The sequence below is a fragment of the Argopecten irradians genome, chromosome 7, assembly GCF_041381155.1.
Source record: "Argopecten irradians isolate NY chromosome 7, Ai_NY, whole genome shotgun sequence".
Classification (NCBI taxonomy): Eukaryota; Metazoa; Mollusca; class Bivalvia; order Pectinida; family Pectinidae; genus Argopecten; species Argopecten irradians.
Window position 1 is genome coordinate 25,433,144 of NC_091140.1, and position 15,798 is coordinate 25,448,941.

A 15,798-nucleotide genomic window follows, 5' to 3' on the forward strand; every position below is an offset into this window, starting at 1 on the left:
TCGGTGAATCTTTAAGGCACCCGGGCCTCGTGTTTAATACAATAAATACCTTACAACATGCTTTATGGTACCAATGTTTCTTTAAAACTATCGAGGAAGGTTATGGGTTTTGTCCCCTGGTCGGGACATGCCATAGTGGTAGTTTCTGCTCTTATTTCGCACTCAGCATAACGGGAATGGGCCGACCGGTTCGCCTAATGTCAGTTTCATGTGAACGGGTAAAGTGTCCTATGAATATTAGATTCCCTTAATAAGAAGACAAAGTCGTCAAAATGTGAATGAATCGAAATATTTGACTGACGTATCGGTTTTTGGCTGGTACGCATCTTACATAACATGGCAGAAATTGAATCTGGTTTATATACCATAATTGACCACGGGAGAGAAGTTAATACATCAGACAAATATTAAAAAGGTTTAATTAATTCACTCATATACAGGATCTCGTGTATTAACAATTCTGAAGTGAGTAAATAAGGTAAAATCCAGTTGAAGCTGTCCGGTAAATTGGCAGTGTGCCAAAACCCCGAAGTCTGTTTACGCTTCGGATTTAAAAACGAAGTGACATATGAAAATTATACAATAACTACGGCAACGAAACATAAATGGAAACGTTATTGAACGATGCATAAGGTATTTACTTTGTTTAAATAACATAAATAACGGTTGTCTCCCTTTAATCAAGACAGTCTAATCTTAGACGGAGCTTAGCCCGAAAAATCGATAGGAATCAAAAACAAATCTAAAACCACAATAATGGTTGATAACGAATCAGAAATGGTAAGGAACTAGGAAACGAGTCTTATTTCCAATCCTGGTTTAGTTGTTACACCAAGGTTGCTCTTATTATTAGAACCAATATGTGCTTTTACTCTTTACCAATACTTTATTGGTAACTCAGGTAAACCGGTATCGGTTACCGACAAAAACAATCTTAGAGAATTAAGTTCTCTATTGGAATTTTTATGGTATTGGTAATTTTTACCAGATAACCAGTATTTGTTCAGTTCTATGTAATGAAATTTATATTATTTATCTACTGTGTGAAAATTCCTTGAAAATACTTGGGAACCGGTATCGGTTAACAGAGAACCGGTATCAGTTACAGAACCGGTACTGTTAACAAAACCGGAACTGGTATCATTGAAATTAAAGGAATAAATATTGGTTATATGTGGTTTTAAACCAAATGACCAGTACATCTATACAATTGCTCATGTATATTTACCAAAATTGAGTGGTATCTGAATTCCAGTGTCTTGTCGTTATCAGAACCAAAATATTTCACCAGAGCAACCATGGTAATACTACTTTACCAGAATTGGAAAGTTCTGGGAATGGGTTCTAATACAATAAAGATGGATTCATCATTGGAATTTTAATGTCTTCAAATTAATAAAACATCTTTAAAACAAAACATCTTGAGTCTGGTTTTGCCTTTGGTCGAAATGCTTAGTCTGGGACGAATCTTCTAAAAACGTTCATATATGGCAAAAGTCCCTCTATTATTATAACTGCCATAACACTGTAAGGGCAGACAACTCTGTTATGTAGAAACACAGAATACATGCAATGAAGAAATGAGATTTAACATAATGATTACACTTTTGCTTGTTTATTCAAGGTGGAAGTATTCTTGAGAAGGTCCATACAACAACACCCAATGCAAGAGAAAAAGATCTACTGTATGATGCATGCGGATCAACTGACCATTGAGGTTGCGTGTGCAGCAGAGAAAACCCTGAAGAAACTGCTACACAAACATAAACATGGTAGTGTATCTTTTAAGATTTCATCCTCGGTATTCCTGGGGCTACTATCATTGTCGGAATATCCAACTTGGAATATGTCAAAACTGAAGGCATTGCAGGAGGAAAGAAACTGAAGATTATGTAGAGGTCGACGCCCGTCTTTAAAGCCATACAGTGAACCACAGTTTATCGTTAACCGGCTCTGTTAATGTACATAAAAGGACAAAGCTACCTGATGCACATAGAGCCTTCATGTTTGCTGTGGCATATTCCAGGGGTATACATGTATTACGACAATAAATGTAACCATTGGAGTATCGAGGATGAGAAAAAAAACTGCTTTGTATATAATAAATGTTATATACACGGTATGTATAGTGCCATTGAATTATTGTTATAGTATTTTTCCATATAAACTTGCACGTCTTATTGAGATTGCCTGTTCTCATGCAACAAAGGCGCACGTATTGAAAACTGTGGTTCATTGAATCGAGAATAATGACAACATGTTCTTTATTAGGCTTTGGTTTCAACTTTTATTTATTTCCTGATTTTTTTATTTATTTTTTTTTTTAGATTTTCATCTTGTTGTATTCAGCAGTAAGGAAAATGAGAACAGGTCAGTGATGACTGCGGCATTAGAAAAATATCGACGGAAATTCCCCGAATCACCTGTGGAGTCGATAAAAGAATACACAAGCTCTGAACTCAAGTAATTAATCTTATCTGTAGAGCTCTGGCTAACGTTTGAATGTTCTTGGTTCAAACCAAGTCTGGCCACTACATTCTCTCCTATCCTGTTACATTACAATAATTACCTCTATAAAATGAATATTAATGTTCTAATTTCTGTTCGAATTGTAATATACAGTCATCAGCTGCTTGCATAGTTGGTTTTGGATCAGGTTGATCGCCATCTTTACCATTCCGAAACATTCCCGACAGATAGTTACCTGGTATCTTGCCATCTCAAAATTGATGCAGCTGTTTTTCAGACATTGCATATGGAATTTGAATAAATTATAAATTTTTATCACTATTACAAGAAATTCTTATTACCTGGTATCGAGTTCTATGCCTAATTAATCTCGATATTAGTGCTGAAAATATCTAGTGTATTTGTTATTGTTCCGCTACTTTTGTTGAGTTTGAATTCGCAAATTCGAAGGGCGTTAGAACGCTTGTTTTTCAACCGAAATTAACACCGTAGTGATAAAGACCTTTCAAGTGAATTTTTTTTGCATCGGGGAAACAGGGACATAAAAAGTTGATTTTTTCTCAAAAAGTAAGAAAAATAAAATACATTAATTTTGCCGGAAGACTAAAAACATCATTCTGATTTTGGAACAGCTGGAATTACGAAGATACCTCTAACAGTATTTTTATTATTATATATTATGTAAGTTAATTATCATTTTATTCCCCCGCCGGCGAAAACCGGAGGGACTATAGTGTGTTTGTTCCCGTCTGTCTGTCTGTCTGTCCGTCCGTCTGTCCTTCCGGATATGGTTTTCAGATTATAACAATAGGAAAAATCAACAGATTTTAATCAAACTTCACATAATGGTAGAATATTGAAAAATACAGCTTGGGATCAATTTGGGGTCAAGATGTCAACTACAAAGGACACTGTTACTAAAATAGATTGTTTAAAAAAATCAATGATAACATATGAAAAACAGAGCTGGGATTGAATTTGGGGTCAAAGGGTCAATAACAAAGGTCTCTGTTACTCTGTTTTGACAAGTTGCATTGATAATAATAACTTGCCATGGATTATGAAATATAATTGATGGTAGGGGACGTATGGTACTTAATGTAAGTTTTTTTGTTTGTTAACTTTTAAAAATTATTGTAACGGAAATTTTTATACAACATATATAATATAAATCAACAGAAATACCGTTGAAGTTGTCACATCAAAGAGGGCCGGAGAAGGTAAAACTTTATACAAGAACAAACGGTTCCAATCCGGAAAGACCACGTTGCTCTATCTCTATGCAGATGATCGAGTGGTTGATAGAGAGCACGTTATGACTTCACACTACGAAGCTGTACTACTACAGGTGAAAGGCGCTACATACACATTGATATAGCGCCCCGTGGTAAGTACATTTTGGTAAGATGTGGTTTCATTTCCCGATAAAATATATAAACTTAAAGGAATTGGTAATGACCCATTTTAACGGCCACACTCAATAATAAAAGTAAAATGTTTTGCATGAAGAGAAGAAACCTTAGGGTTATGATGCATATTGTGTGATATTAACAACTTCCAAAACATTTCATTGGATCAAATGTCAAAGGGTGAAAAATGATGTTTTCATTGTTTATGCTAGGTTTACACTATGTTCCCGGCGACCACGGTAGCCCCGTTTGCCCGAAACGTGGTGCGCCGTGGAATTTTGGCTATTTTTGTCTCTGTATTCAAGTTGAGCTAGGTCTTGTGAAGGTTTGTCCACGGTATTTTACGGATTACGTGGTGGACCGTGGATATAGGAGAAAGTGTTAATTGCCCCGGAGGTTAAAGGTACACTACGGCTTTAGCACGGTCTATCAAGGATACCACTAACGTTCTCTCTCTAGGCCCTCTAACGATCTGATGAGGTCTGCTGCGTTTTACACATTTCGATCAAGCTCCGATACGTTTTTTTTCACGGTCCGCCAAGGCTTACTAGTGATGAACGTCTTATGCCGGGCTTTTTTTGGAGCAAATGAAACAATATTTAAATTTATTGCCGAAAATGTCATTTCAAACACGTTTTAATTACAAAATTATAATTATTATAACTAAGTGTCCTAGTTCCTAACGCCAATTTTTTTTTTTCCTGTAATTGTTCCTCACTTAATCTGCCTTTTGCAATAATAGCTTTGGTATAATTTGATGGTTTACATGTGTTTGATAATGACAATTTTCTATTTATTAATACAAATAAACTCCATGAAGTAGCAAATATGTACCAGGCCAGGCAATGATACTCCATTATATATTACTTGCAACGTAAGACCGTAATAAGACGCAACACGCCGCATCACGTCGGGCTTTCAACCGCTACAAGCCGTGATGTTGCCTTGACAGAACGCATCGAAAAGGCTATCATCCACATCGGTTTGCCGTCAAAAACCTTGACAAACCTGGACAAAACGGCACAAAAACGTGCAGCCCAATCTGCATTAACCGTGATAAAACGTGGAAAAAATTCAACAGAACGTCACAAAACTTGAAATCCGGAGAACGTGCTTGCTGCCCATTCCACCACGGACCGTCTGGAAGTTCTGTTACGGCCTCGTACGCACTGTTACATTTTGGTTTACGTCAGTCCCGTTTTATTACGTCCTGTGGCGTTCACCATCTGTACCGTGTGACTGCCGTGGCAAATTTTTTGACAGTTTTTAAAAATCTGGCACGGCAATCCACGGTATTCACGACCGCTTAACGTTTGTCTATCACGTCCCTTCTGTGCTGTTTCACGTTGTTCTCGCGGTCACCACGTTTTGTCCACGGTGGTCTGATAAACGGGGCTGCCGCCGGCCGCCGGGACAGAGTGTAAAAACCTAGCATAAGGCGTACTAATTAATTAAATAATTATAGTGTAGTAGAACTATTTGTTTGTATCAAATTTATACCTGCTAATCATGGTTGTTTGTGAATGTATTTATCTTTGTATTAAAATGTTTTTGGCGCTTGGGATATTAACAAACTATATATAATCATTGTTAAAGACAATATTGAAAAAAGTGTGATTTCAATTACACAATTGTACCATATAAACATTACCTCATTACAAACCCTGAAAATGTGTTATGGTGATTAAGCTTTCCAACCTTTGTTTTAGTTCAAAATATGTCTGTAATTAGGGGTTGAGGTAAGGCATTAAAATTTATAGCGCGATTGAAGAACATGTCTGGTGTGGATTATGTTCTGTTCCAACTGCTTATCGTCGGCTGTCTGGCGTCACGTTCAGGAGAGGTGTGGCTCAGGTCCAGACGATGATGTTTGTTTTTGGTAGAATGTTTAAATACGTCCATTCATACAGGCTGTTGGAAAGGTAAATATCAAGTGGCTGTAGTCGGTTGTCATCCAAATAGATTACATTTCGAAAACCATTCTACGGGCTTAAGGTCTACAAACATTGTTCATTCCATTGTCCAAAACACTCAAGATCTGCCTGAGGGATGGATAAAATAATTGTAATCTTCTTGGGGTATTCATTATTGATCAAAGTAAATATTCACGACGCAGTATATAGACCTAGAGTATCTTTAAAAATGGGTTTAGGTTTCAGAATTTTTGTCATAATGTATATGTCATTGTTATTACGTTTAGTTCAACATTGCCAGCTTTCTTTGGTCTCATTTCTTCATGTGAAATATATTGACTATACTTTATACATCTATAGAAAATCACAGTATCCTTTAGTTTGAGGTTGAGGTTTAGTGTTAACTAGTCCAGAATTAAAGTCGCTAAAAAGACTGAAACATTTTAATTTGTGTCTTTGAGTATTTTAAGAACTCCAGACAACGTTAAAGGTGTATTGGTCTTACAAAGATTAAATCTTGAAAAAGAACATCACATGACCACAACCACTCGTGTTTGTAATCTATAATAATTTTATGCTATAACATCAGCGAATAATTCAATACAAGAAAGTTCTTTTAAGTGATGTATAATAAAGTCACAATTTTAAAAATACATTTGAACATTTTTCAATGTTGTCATTAGTCATATAATAAACGATAAGTGTAGAAAATCATGTCATTAACCAATATTATCCAGCACAAAAATATGTTATCTGCGCTTGTGGGTAGGTTTAATTGATAGTATTTATCCATGCAACCGCCCCACAATACTGACGGACTTAACTACTGCCGGGATAAATTTTTGTGCTTCAATAAGTCCGATCGATACGAAATGCTGTTATCCGTCAAAAACGATCAATGTGAATTTGTTCCCCATCTGACAGAACTTTTTCAAACTTTGACCCAGAACTTGAACCTTCCGGTGAATGAAGCATCATTTTCAGGTCAGTCCCGCTAAATAAGTTACGTCATATTTCACCGAAATGACGTTATTTTTACGATATATCGAAAATCTCGTATGGCGGGTGCCGTCCTTTTTCTTGGCTCATTGCAAAGGTATGTATTGTAAAGTAATTTTTTGATGGACAATCGTTTTGAGTATTTTCATATTGTTTCGGTGATATTACACACTGAATAGAGTCACTGACACAATTACCGTAATATGTGCTATATAATATTTAGTAGTAAAATGGAGTATACTCGCTCATTCGGTTTAGTGAATGAATCTTTTTCATCCGCATCAAAGAAGCGTCTCGCTTCGACACGAGAGCGAAAGAGCCACGTAAATAACTGGCATTTTGAGCTTTAGTTTTTGAATATCATAGTGGTTGCCAGGATAAACAGAAATACATGGTTATTATTTTTCAATACTAGGAGCGTTTATTTTTGGTGGCGGGATGACTTTAGGAAAGGCCGAGACTTTGTTCATCGCTCTGGCTTTCCTAAGTCCTCGCACCAAAAATATAGAATTGTAATTGTATGAGATACTAACCATGTATTCTCTTATGTAGTATGGTTAACGTGTTGTGCACAGAGCGTTACATATGACAAAATGTATTTTTGCTCAAATATGAGGTCACAATAACAGCCACAAGGAAGGTAGTTTTTGTAATCTGTACAGACAGGGTAGGAAATAAGGGAGGGACAGAACTTGACAAATATAATCAGTTTATAATTTAGATTGGAATCATTCCTTTTACAAAATAAAATCTTTTAAATTTGAAAATGTTTTAGGCATCAGTTGTACACCAAGACATTGTGTATCTTACCAACAACGTAATGTATAATCACTCCACCCAGGAATGGCTTTTACAGTGCAAGAGGGTAGGAACATCTGTCATTAACCACTGAACTATATATTAATCGCCGTCATCTTTATTGAAAATAAATTGGTCTGTTAACTGTCTTATTAAATATTGATAATTCGGCTAACTTAAAACCTAAATATTTTATTATACACTGAGATCATTTCATAAACTTTAAAAATAATAATTTTTGGTAAATTTAAATGTTTCGATAATTAATCTAAGCAAATGCCTCTTTTACACTTATTAAACTCACTGTTTCTTCAAGCCTATCAAAATTTGTAAAATACCAGCATGTTACCATCTCCAAACATTATATAAAAAATAAACCAAGGAATTCGAAAATAATGATTTAAACACAAATTACGTTAAAATCAACACGAATGGCTATATCCTGGGCTATTATCGTTATGAAATTTTTGACAAGTTTTTAGATATTGCCGACATTATTTCGTGAATAAAACGAATATTAAATCAGATTGATCATGATTAATATCATAATAACTTATAACTGTTCAAAGTGGGTGGGGGTGGAGAATATAACTTATTTAGGCTATCTAAAGAGCTACAACAATGATTAAAAAATTATGTTTTTAAAGATGCCTCTAACCGCGCGACCCCCCCATATGGTATTTTTCTCCTATCGAAAACAGGAGTAGATGAATTAGCATTCTTCAGTTTTAAAAGTTACTTACTTTACACCATTAGCACCATTGACAAGTTTGAGATTCTGATTTTAATTCCAGATAAAAATAATAAGTCCCAAAAAATTCCTTAAATTGTACTATGTCCTATATATAATTACGTTCTGATTGTGCATGCACAAAAAGCAAAATATATTATTTTTTATGCATTTTTGTGTTGGTAAGGCACACATTAACATTATCATATATCAGTAATTTTTCAAATGATGGGCATCGCTTTTGCTCTGCCGCTGCGGTTGAGCATATATTTAAATGACATCAAGTTTGATTTCAAATTCTCATTCTACAAGCAGATAAGCTGAATTACACAATATATATATCATAAGACTAAATGTTTATGATCAATACTCTTTAAAATCAATTGTATTGTACCAATAAATCTAGATTCAAATCAAATAAAGTAACCAATTGGTAGTTTTACGAATAATATTTAAATTCGTTTTTGGTTGTTTCTGCAGTTATAGATAGGCCTACATTAAGTACATTCGATACCCATTGATGTAAAATGATATCTTTACTATGATAAAAAATATTTAAAGTAATACCGTTTGGCGAATAGAGGCATTTTTCCTACAGTATCAGCTATTGAATGAAAATAGTAAATAATTTTACGACAAGAACGGACTGATGAAACACACGCTTAGATTATCATGCCAGATAAGGTCTGTCACTTTTATACACGTGTGTATTTACTAAGCGTCTGGTTGCCCGGCTCTACCAGGGATGCACATTTATGGGGTCCGTCACATGTTATTACATCAGACATAATTGAATTGATAACGTGAGTTCCGTTTGTTATAATCTGGCCACCAATAAATGTCAAAAGCAGCACATTTTATGAATATCAATTAAATCGAACATGCCTGTCACATTAAAATGATAGTTGGCGTCTGAGATTTCTTTGTTGGCAAAACAAATGTCCAATTGTTATCAAGAAAAAAAACCTTTAATACAGAATGTAACTTTGACTGGCAGAAAGAAAGGAAAATTAGCTAGATTTACTATTCTTTCATGTCAATGATACTCTTTAACGGTAGTAGTGTCGCCACTCATTGTTGAAACATTGGTGAGCGTAGCCGAAATATTTATGGGGTGTGGGGATTAGGGGTTTAATCGTCATGTTATCGGATCTATTGTTATTGACAATAACTTGTTCTTTAATCTTCGAGAAACGTAACACGCGTTTAATGTATTATTTGTAAATAATACCCATTTAACTCTCAACTCCAAGCACCCAGTTTCCGGGAGGAACAGTATTAAGCGTCTTTAGCTGAATGTTTGTAGTTTCGGGGTTTGCACATTTCAATTGGGATATATGTCAAACAGTGTATTAATACTATACAAATGTAACTAATTCATTACTTACATGTATCGCTGTCAGTTTTTGAAAATAGATAACAATTTGATTTCTTCTCACCCGTTTAAACAGAGGTTTTTGACCTGTCCATTTCCTCTAATAGGAAATGTTTTAATACACTGTAAATAACATGCTTCTTGGAATGGGATTTTATTGTTTTTGCAGATGAAACAATTGGATTTTGAGTCAGAAATGAATTTACCAGCGACAAACACATTAGAAGAGTTCCATATGAATCACCTCACGACAAAAATTCAGAGGAAGTCTATGAAAGATTGCTTTCGAGCACTCTGCTAAGGTAAGATGATCCAACGATAATTTAGTCCCCTGCTGGTGAAACCGAAGACGGACTTAAGGGGTTTTTCGTCGTGCTGACTGTGCTGTTTGGTCTGTCTGTCTGTCTGCCCGGATTTGGTTATTCAGATGATAACTTGAGAACTAATGGATGGATTTTGATCAAACCTCACACAAGGGGTATTCGTCTTGCATATCGGAAATATCAGCTTGGGATTGAATTTGGGGGTCAACAAGGTCAACTACAAAGGTCATTGTTACTAAAAATAGATTTTTAATTAAAATTCTCGTTTACCACGACGATAACTTGAAAAAAAAAACCAACTCGGATTTTGTTTTTTAACTTCACACAATGGTAACATAGGACATTAATATAGCTTGCGGAATGAATTTGGGGTCAAAAGATTCAACCTACAAAGGCATCTGCTGCTAAAAATAAAGGTGAAAAATTGTTTTAACAAAATATGAGTTTCCAAACGATTACGTTGAGAAAACATCAACACATTTTGATTATACCTTCACCAAATGGTAAGTATATGGCAAAATACAGCTTTAGGATGGATTGAATTTGGAGCCAAAAGGTCAGCTTAAAAAGTGTCACTGTAACTGAAAATAGATTATTTCAAAACAAGTTCGTTTCCAGGACGATAACTTGAAAAAACATCAACGGAATTTATCAAATTTCGCACAAGCGTACCATAAGAGAAAGCAAACTTTGGAAGATTGAATTTTGGGCCAAAACGTCAACTTTAAAGGTCACTGTTACTCAAAATAGTCTTGTTTCACAAATTTGAGTTTCCGAATTTATAACTTCAGAACACTTTAACGGAATTTGTTCAAAGTTCAACCACAATAGTATCAAAGGACATCAATAGCTTGGGAATTGAATTTGGGGGTCAACAGGTCAACTACCAAGGTCACTGTTGCTAAAGATAGATTGTTTTCACGAAATATTAGTTCGCAGTCGTAGGCAAATTGGAGACTAAATACAGCTTGGTCACTGTTACTGAAAATAGTTGGTTTCACAAATTTTCAATTTCGGACGATAACTTGAGAAAACTTTCTCACAAGTTTTGTTCATGCAACTGATATCATAACTAATAAGCAATAAATGTCCCTGCCTTTTTATTAGAATATTGAAAATGACTGCAGCGCGTCCATGTTGATTCTGTGCCACTACATAACTGTGTTTCACGTTCTATCATGTTATCATAATAAGTAAAACCATTATACAAACGTTTTGTTTACTGGTTAGTATCACACTTGATATCGCTACTTGTCCTTAAAAATACACTATAATAAATTAACTAACCACAAATATGGTCAGTAATATTAGCGAAATTGTGGACTAGGTACAGAATGCTAAAAAAAAAACAACCGAGTGATGTGTTACACTAACATATTTTTTTGATATCTGAGAATATACATGTATAGAAAAAACCTTTAAAAATTGTTGGGAATTGATGGCCCATAAATAACACTATTTTGAGCTGTCAATAATATTTGATGAATTAATATGTAATAGTGACGTTTTTGTATGAAACAGATGAAAACCCCATAGTTATTAGCCATAGATTAATGTATGGTTTAACAAAGTCATTAGACTAGAAAATTATGTCTGAATGCAATTTTCTTAATGTTATTACTCATCATGCTTAAGGTTAATATATAAGGGAAATATTAATTATATGTGTGGAATTGATGATCAACTATTACTATTAACCACCTACCATCGTATATACAGCAAGAAACTATTATCGTAATTGCTTAGTTTTACATAATATACTTTAAGTATATTTAGTCCATTGTGGTGTTCTGTATAACATCCTTGGGACAGAAACTGGTAGCAAGTTTTTGCAGTCATTTCTCAATGTTCAGCTGAAAGCTCTTCCCAAAATCGATTTTCATGTAGTGAATCACGTAGCGCCAGTCTTGGCCATGGTTTAAACCCACTATTGTACAAAAGATTAAGGATTCAATTGTCACTGGTATAAGTAAAGAATACATGGATTTTAGATTCGTAATAAAACGAAGTTTTTAAATTTTTCTCTGTAATCCAGAAAGATAATTAGTCAACTATGTCTTTGTCCCTTTTCTTTTTAGGATTTCGCAACGCGATCTTTGGAACATTGAGCGAAGAAAAACCGGATGGACTGTACTGAAGCAACAAACCACACCTGCAAAACGACTTACAGCGATTCAGAATGAAAAGAAAATGGGGGAAACCAGGTATATGAATATGCCAAATAAGAAATGTCTCGCTAAGTTGATGATCTAGAACTTTCTCACAATTAATGCATTTTAAAATTTATTATGTTTTTTAATTTTCAGTAAGCCAAATTTTAGAATATCATAGATTTTGATGTTACTGCTATTTCTCAAGAACGTCTGAAGATATCAGTCTCGAATTAATATATAACATATTTAGGTTTTCCTAGGGATGGATGACCATGTGGCATTTGAGATCGATCGGATAACAAGATGGCCAGCAGGTCGCCATCTTGAATATTAATAAATGAAGTTTGAAAAGCGAATAAAGATCCCTTTCGCTATCAGATATTGAACATTCTTTGGTGGGTGCCAAAATTCATCTGGAAATATCTTATTATTCCATCAACAACTTAATTTGCCTTTATGGTTATAGTGTGTCCAAGATTCGGTCGGTAATTGAATACAAAATGCCCAAATTATGATCACGATTAGTACATCACGTGACAGAATATTGGATTCTGATTGGCGGCGCACACATGGGTACTATTTGCAATAGCTGCTCGAGGAAACGGGCATTATTGTGATGTGACTAGAAATAAATCTGTGATTAACTAAACCTATTATGACCTGTCGTCGAGAGGGCATTATGTTCTTCATAGTATTGTCACTTGATGGGAAAGTGTACACTATTCACAAAGAGAAAATAACTGGGTACAATACAATACTATGAAACTAGAATCAACCTTTGACGGAACTAAGTAGTTATGATCTTTCTGTATTAAATAGAAAGCGAGAGAAAAACAAATGTGTAATAAATAACAATAATATTTTTCAATCTCGATTGAAAAAAATCACTCTCGAGATCAACATCCACGCGAGAGGTGAAAATAATAACTGGTATTCAACAAGAAAACAAGGGAATTTTCCTCTATATACCCCTCTTCCCTTCATGCAAGGGTGTGATATATTTTCGTACTTTTTTCAATATGCGTAACTAATAAATATTTAATTGATTTAAAAATTGTAAAGGTTTTTCGGTATTATGTAGTTTCATTCAGTAATTAACGACAACCACTTCTGTCTCGTCACAGTCCACATCCGTACCTGTTCTTCAGGGTGTCGAGGATTGAATACTACTATCACATTCCTTGGCTTCAATTTACATAAATCGGGAAACGGTTTGTTTGAATTTGATAGCCGATCAGGGACTGGATATGTTTGGGTCATAACGGTATCATGATCCAGGTACCCGTTATATGATGCCGATTTTTAACAAGACATGGAAGTTTACCTCAGTCTGAACAGTTTCAGCTCCTTACAAGGTAAAAGTGATACTCGTTAATTGAGAGTTATAACTACCACTTAACATTGGAATACTATAATTTAGAATAGGAAAATTGTTAAAGCAGATCTATCTGTTAATCGGCGGAATAGATTTAGTATGTTTTCCTTCTTGTGAAGACATTACCAGTCCATAATAAACTTTTCTTGCAAAGACAAACAAATATTGTGTACTCAAGGACAATAGCCTGTTTCATCAAGTAATGTACAGCCGGTACACAATTGCGCTAAATAAAGAGTAACAATAACGTATTGGAATACTAACGTAACACAGAGTTAGCATAGCCACCAAAAGTCGGTAACATTTACGTTTTTTTTTTTTTTACTTTAACGTATCTGATCGTATACGACTAGCGACACATCTACCCTTTGATTTAACAACACGCTTTAACGTAGCGACGATTTTAAATTTTTAACATGCACAAATGTGGGTGGTACACTCATAAATAGTTTGATTTATGCCTAAGAATTCTCGTTACCGGATTTTGCTATATACCTTGTATCTCTTTGCGAGCACTCTGAAACGTAATTGTTAAGCGCTGCTCGTAATGTGCCGTATAAAGTAAAACACAGCCGCATGCTTTAGACCCACGTTAAAGATACGTTTATAGTACGTTTTAATGTTAATTGATGAATTTTATTCGGGCCGTTTAGAGCTAGATTGAGTATTGTTTCCCACAGCCCCGATTAGCATGGCGCCGCGCCATGCCCCTTTTTACCGAACGTGCCATGCCCCTATAACCTAACACCCTGCCCTGGTTTGTCCCAAGTTCACGTTTAACAATACTACCTAAATAACAGGCAGGTGTGTGGCTTGATATTTAAGTAAAACTAAAGAGGTGTGACCACTCCCTGGACCCCCTGACCAACACCCCAGTGGCCCTTATTAGGCTGGACTTGGGCTATTTCCTCACCTTGGCTTGTCGGGTGTCACATTATCAGGTCTGTGTATTACGTAAGCTGAAGGTACAAGCAGCCGATCGGAAGCCTAGGAAAACAATCAGCTGGCCTTTCAATAAGTCTTATGGAATCTACTGCCTAGTGAGCTTCACTTCACAAAACAAATACTGCTTACAACTGTAAATGTTTTACTCACGTTTTTTTAATGTTTATTAGACCTATCATATATAGGGATGGTATGTCACTAGCTTGACAATCGTAATGGCCGCGCCATTTTGGGTGTATTGTTAAAGTAGATCCGGGAGGTATTGAGATATTCAGGATTTCCAACTATATATTCACGTTTTTTTTTAAAAAATGAAAACAGAGTATTATTAATTTTTTTAGAATTTCCGATTGTGAATTTTATTTTTTACAAAATGAAATATTTAATAATAATTTAATATTAATCTAACTAGCAAAGTAAGTATTAAAATAAATCAAATTAAAAAGAAGTCCAACTTTTTTCTCTATCAGATTAAATTGAAATATTTTGAATAGAATACTACTCTTTACAATTAATCATGTAATTTTCTTAATTTTAGTGCATTGTTAAATTTAGAACATTTATTTTAATTTATTATCCTTTATTAATGGAAAAACATGTTATCCTATTCGAAATAATATACAGTATTTTTTAGTATTATTTCAATACAAGATATATATTAAAATAAAGGTAAATTGGATTGATCTAAAGGAATACATTTTGCATTTTTCCCATTCTTTTTAGTTAATATAAATGAAATGTATATCTTTTTTGTGAATCAATTTCATAGTTCTGCATCATATAATAGGCAGATTTAAATTTTCCAAAATCTATTTGGTTCACTCATGTATACTTAAATATAATGTCCTGATATGACGTAGGCAAAATCTGAGTGTTTTAAAGCATTGAAATGAAATTATGTTGGACCAGAATTTAAATTAAACACCATGACAGTTTTAATGATTTTCCCTTGTTATGGAAGTTCGTCGATAGAACCTTTGTGCCCCTCTGCTAGGTTATTTTATCGCGAGTCAAATTGCCATATGTCAAAACCACACAGCACCATGCGCTTTTACTTTCCCTGTGGAAAGAAACAATATTGCGGTATATTAATTCTACGTACAAAATTAATTTCGAAAATGATTCTAAAAGATGCTGCGACACTTGCTATATTTTATACTTTATCAGAAAACAGGAACATACGAGTTTAGTATTTTTTCTTCACGTTTCAAATTTACTTACTTTACATCATTGCCAAAATTATAAGTTATTGAGAATTCTGAATTTTATGTACAAGATTAAAAATTTTAGAAAAACAAATAATTAATTG

General features: G+C 34.5%; 1 protein-coding gene and 1 long non-coding RNA gene across 2 annotated transcripts in view; both read left to right on the forward strand.

The window, feature by feature from the left end:
* The window catches only part of LOC138327964 (heat shock 70 kDa protein 12B-like), a 238,390-nt gene that overhangs the window by 143,360 nt on the left and 79,232 nt on the right, over window positions 1-15,798 (forward strand). The gene's annotated exons all lie outside the window — the stretch shown is intronic.
* On the forward strand, window positions 1,629-3,831 carry LOC138326891 (uncharacterized). Its single transcript, XR_011208970.1, has 3 exons — window positions 1,629-1,772; window positions 2,328-2,463; window positions 3,649-3,831. It is a non-coding gene; the product is annotated as an uncharacterized lncRNA (long non-coding RNA).